Here is a 6,025-nt window from a genome sequence, read left to right on the forward strand (position 1 = left end):
TCCATAATGTCCTACTACATTAGCATGTTGCATTAATTCATCCTCTTGTAATGCAGGACACATGTCAGTAGCATGACCCGAACCCGAACAAATTCCACATACCTTAACAGTTTGCATGTTCCCTACAGCCAATTGTCTCACCAAAGAAGTTAAATCAGAAATTTGTTTCTAAAGGTTAGATGTACTTACCTCATTAACCTTCATGTGTGATCCATTCTCATTCCAAACTATTGAGAATTTGCTGCCATGTTAGCAATCAGCCTCCTTGCCTCTTCTGGTGTCTTGTTAACCAAAGCTCTTCCACTAGCAGCATCTATCATACTGTGGTGCATTGGTAGAAGTCCCTCATAGAAATATTGAATCAACAGCTACTCACTTATTTGATGATGGGGACAGCTTGCACACAGCTTCTTAAATCTCTTCTAATACTCATACAAACTCTCTCCATTGTACTGCTGGATGCCACAAATTTCTTTTCTTATGTTGGCAGCACGGGAAGTAGGAAAATACTTCTCCAAAAATATCTGCTTCATCCCATTTCATGAGTTGATAGATCCAGAAGGAAGGTAATACAACCAATCCTTAGCTGTGCCCTCTAGTGAGAAAGGGAAAGCTCGAAGCTTGATCTGATCCTCTGAAACTCCTTGAGGTTTCATGCTAGAACACACAACATGAAATTCCTTTAGATGCTTATGTGGATCCTCACCTGTAAGACCATGAAACTTAGGTAACAAATGGATTAGTCTAGATTTCAACTCAAAAGCAACATTCAAAGCAGGGTATTGAATACACAAAGGCTGTTGGTTTAGATCAGGAGCAGCCAACTCTTTCAAAGTCTTAGCAGCAGCCATGGTCTCGTTTCCAGAGCTTGACTCTGAATCCGAATCCGAACTTAGCTCCTTTGGAGATTGGACTCCTTCAGATGTACTCGAAATCTGCCTAGCTTGCTTATCCAATTTCTCAACCGTTTAGCCGTTTTTTTAACTTCTGGATTAATGATCAACTCACCAGATTGAGAAGTTCTTGTCATAAACAAAGAGAAATCAAAGTAAAAATAGAAAAATACCTCAAAACTCTAGAAAACAATTGAATTTGGCCTCAAGAGAGTGGGGCCAAGGAATCCTATGGATTGATTGGTCTTGATCAGAATGTCGTTTCCTTCAAAATAGGTATGGGCTGAAGGAGCGAAAGCATGAAAAACACAAGTTTATACCATTGAATTCCAAAATTTTCACTTAGGGTCACATGCATCATGCAAGATTTTTTTTTATCTATTTGATTTCAATGATAAACAACATATTAAAATACTTTTAATATGTTTTTGGATCTGTATTTGCCATTTAAGATTTTAAAAATTAATCAGATTAATTTTAGAACCCTAGATTAGATCAAGAACAAATACACTAACCTCTTAATGCACTGCAGTATATTTGTGCCTTTCGGATGCGTCTTCAGGACACCAGATGTTGTCCCTCTAGCTTGTCCACACCAAGTTCACCTATGGCAGCCCTTGAACAGCCTCTAAAGCTTTTTCTATTAATTAGAAAATTAAGTTTTGCCTTTTAAGAGATTAAAGATGTAAACAGGACACTAGAAAAAATTTCTAGTATTTTCAATTCAAGAGATTGTTTGCTAATCTCTTGGAATAGATGAGAGAAGAAGATGAAGAGAAGGGAGAGCCTCTTGGGTGGCAGCACCGAAGAAAATAGCTGCTGTTTATATTTTTTCTTTTCATAACAACACTTATATAGGTAGGTCAACACATAAAACCCTTGCCACATGTCACCCTCTGATTGGTTCTAGGTTTAATTGACCCAATCACATTGTGCCAAGTGTCAAACCTATATTTAATCTTAATTTTAATCATCTTACATGATTAAAATCATTTGGCAAGCTTATGTGTAGTGCCATATGTCACCATCTCATGGTGCCACATTTCACCCAATGAAATGACCAAAATGCCCATGCGTCTTAATTTTGAGTTCTCAACCCAAAATAATTATTTCTCTTCTTCTAATCAATTTATATCAAATATAAATCAATTAATTAATCTTTATTAATTATTTTCCCATTAATTAAATTCATATTTAAACACTTTAAATATAAATTTAACTTATACTGTATATCCAATAACCTAGATTTGATTTCAAGTCATGCTAGGGACTTTGCAATCTAATTGCAAACCAAACCTATTTAATTAATCAATTAAACTCTTTAATTAATTAATTAAATCATATTTAATTAGGTGATGACTTGTGTATGTGTGTGACTTACTAGGCTCATCACTAATTGGCAATGAGATATGATATCAACTCTTAATATCATCAAAACTCTTTCTTACCATAAATGATTTCTCTAAATCATTTTATGCACCTCATAGACCATGGTTAATACCTAGCATAGCATGCCATGGCCACCCAATTAGTAATAAGGTTTACCTTAAATGAACCTATAATCATATGTTATCATGCACTAGAATCTCTCTGTTACAAGATCCCATCTCAAGCTGAAGTCATGGCTTTTGCCAAAACTCCATTTGATGTGAATATTATATTCTCTTTTAATTCCAGTTCTTGTTTAAAAAGATTTTCTCATCAGAAACACTTTCTGAAAAAATCTATCTGTCCTGGCCAGGAACTTGAAACATCAAGAACAATTAAATGAACATAGGATTTTATCTCTATTTACTTAGAGGAACAGATACCATCTTGATCAACACTTACCTCCATATATAACTAGTAGGAGCCAACACATGCCCATATACCCATACACAGTACAAGTATGAAAGTAGTATCAAACTCAAACTACCTATATACAAGATAACTGTGCTATCTCAGGTCTAAAGATTATATGCACTGATATGATTTATGATAATGCATTGACAAAAGTAAACTCCATGTGCTTGTCATAAGTGTCACTGGTTCGGCCTACTTATCATGTATAAGTGCCTATCATGTTTGTTAAATGGCATGAGACTCACCATTCCATCTTACTTATATCTCATATAAATAACTTGGGAACAAACATGAATATAATCTTTCTGGATAAGTCATGTCCTTATTATGAAGTATCCTCGATTGTGAACCTATTTATGATACTTTGTACTAGAAATACTGTCACTCATATTCTTAACAACTTAAGAATAGAATTTCTAACAAAATATCAATGGATCTTTTCTATTACACATAAATATATTATGTAAATGAAAAAGTGGAAATGCCTTTTATCAATAAAAACATGTACAAGATACATATTAAATGATATGCTCTAGGGCATACTACTAACAATCTCCCACTAGCACTAGAGCCATTCATTACAATATCTTAGGCCCATCTTCTCAAGATGTCGATCTAGCTGAGTTTGTGACATAGGCTTAGTGAATGGATCAGCTGGATTTTCAGCTGATGCTATTTTCTGCATGGCTACATCGTCTTGTTCAACTATTTCTCTGATAATGTGGTAGCGCCTTTCTATGTGTTTGGATTTCTGGTTAGACCTTGGTTCCTTAGCCTGTATGACTACTCTATTGTTGTCACAGTGTAGTGGAACTGCTGACTCAATGGAAGGAACTACTGTAAGTTTTGTTACGAACTTCTTTATCCAAACAGCTTCCTTTGCAGCATCTGATGCAGCAATATACTCAGCCTCGGTAGTAGAATCTGTAGTCGTACTCTGTTTGGAACTCTTCCAACTGACTGCACCTCCATTACAAATGAACACATATCTAGAGGTAGACTTTCTATCATCGATATCTGATTAGAAATCAGAATCAGTATAACCATCCAATTGCAAGTCTCCACCTCCATAGATCAAGAATAAATCCTTAGTTCTTCTTAAGTACTTAAGGATATTCTTGACAGCTATCCAGTGTTCCAAACCTGGATTGGATTGATACCTGCTAGTCAAACTAACAGCATATGTGATATCCGGCCTAGTACACAATATTGCATATATTAAACTTTCAATAGCCGAAGCATATGGAATCCTGACTATCTTATCTCTTTCTTCATGTGTCTTTGGAGACATCTCTTTAGAAAGGTGGATACCATGTCTCACTAGTAACAATCCTCTTTTGGAATCAAGCATGTTAAACCTTTTTAACACCTTTTCCAAGTATAGACTTTGGGATAAACCAATTATTTTTTTCGCTCTATCTCTAAAGATGCGAATCCCAAGAATATAGGTTGCCTCCCCTAAGTCTTTCATGGAGAATGTATTTGACAACCATACCTTTACAGTTGTCAACATACCTATGTCATTACCCATCAACAGTATATCATCCACATATAAGACAAGGAAAGTGATAGCACTGTCACTAACCTTCTTATATACACATGGCTCATCCTCATTTTTGATAAAACCAAATGATTTAATGGCTTCATCAAAACGGATGTTCCAACTCCTCGAAGCTTGCTTCACCCATAAACGGATCGCTTTAGCTTGCATACCTTGGAACCATCTTGGGATTCAAAACCCCTAGGTTGTTCTATGAAAATGTTTTCTTCAATGTATCCATTGAGAAAAGCTATTTTGACATCCATCTGCCAAATCTTATAATCATAGTTTGCAGCTATTGCTAATAGAATCCTAATTGATTTAAGCATGGCAACAGGCGAGAAAGTCTCCTCATAGTCGATTCCTTGCCTTTGGCAAAACCCTTTCGCTACTAGTCTTGCCTTATAGGTCTCTACCTTTCCATCAGAACTAATTTTCTTCTTGAAAATCCATTTGTTCCCTATAGATACAATACCTTCAGGTGGGTCAACAAGATCCCAAACTTGATTCTTATACATGGAATCAATTTCGGATTTCATAGCATCAATCCATTTTAAAGAGTCTATATCTGATATAGCTTCTTCATAGGTAAGTGGATCATCTCCATGATCTACTTCTTCATGAGTAGACAACTCTTGTTCTTCTTCATGAAGGAAACCATATCTCACTGGTGGGTGAGATACCCTGGTTGTTCTATGAGGAATAGCTATAGATGTTTCATCAATGGGTGTAGGTTAACTAGATGGATCTATATCCATCTGATCTATTGGTTGGTCAAAATTCTCCAATTCTAACTCTATTTGCCTTCCTTTGCCTCCTTCTTGAACAAACTATTATTCAAGAAATGTAGCATCTCTACTCACCACAACCTTTTGTGATGTAGGCAAATAAAAATAATATCCAAAACTATGTTTTGGATATCTAACAAATCGACCCTTTTCTGATCTGGTTTCCAATTTATCAGTGTTCAGCTTTTTGATATAAGCTGGACAACCCCAAATCTTAATATGTTTAAGACTTAGTTTTCTTCCATGCCATATCTCATAAGGTGTGGAAGAAATCGATTTTGATGGAATCCTATTCAGAATATACAAAGCTGATTCTAATGCAAATCCCCAAAAGGAGATTGGCATATTAGTATAGCTCATCATACTACGTACCATATCCAATAGGGTATGATTTCTCCTTTCAGATACACCATTCAGCTGTGGCGTTCCTGGAGGAGTCAGTTGGGAAACAATGTTGTGCTCTCTCAAGTATTCATCAAATTCTGTACTCAAATATTTACCTCCACGATCTGATCGAAGAGCTTTAATGCTCTTTCCTGTTTGATTTTCTACTTCAGATTTAAATTCTTTAAACTTTTCAAAGGATTCATGTTTGTATTTCATCAAATACAAATACCCAAACCTTGATTTATCATCAGTAAAGGTAATAAAGTAATGAAAACCACCTCTAGCCATTTCCTTAAATGGACCACATACATCACTATCTATTAGTTCCAAAATATTTTCATCCCTTAGCCCTTGTCCAATAAAGGGTGATCTAGTCATTTTGCCCTGAAGGCAAGATTCACAAGTTGGAGTAAGCTCAGAGCCCAATGAGGATAGAATCCCCATTTTCTCCAGTTTTGCAATCCTATCTTCTGCAACATGACATAACCTTAAGTGCCAAATATATTTTGAACTAGAGTTGGTTTTCACCATGGGATTGCATTCATTTAGATCACTTGCATTCATTTTGTGTTTGT

General features: G+C 35.7%; 1 non-coding gene across 1 annotated transcript; it reads left to right on the forward strand.

Annotated features, from left to right (window-relative positions):
• The first annotated feature begins 378 nt into the window (after positions 1-378).
• Positions 379-485, forward strand: LOC131178178 (small nucleolar RNA R71). Its single transcript, XR_009147310.1, has one exon. It is a non-coding gene; the product is annotated as a small nucleolar RNA R71 (small nucleolar RNA).
• The last annotated feature ends 5,540 nt before the right edge of the window (positions 486-6,025 follow it).

The sequence above is a fragment of the Hevea brasiliensis genome, chromosome 2 (genome assembly GCF_030052815.1).
Source record: "Hevea brasiliensis isolate MT/VB/25A 57/8 chromosome 2, ASM3005281v1, whole genome shotgun sequence".
Lineage (NCBI taxonomy): Eukaryota > Viridiplantae > Streptophyta > Magnoliopsida > Malpighiales > Euphorbiaceae > Hevea > Hevea brasiliensis.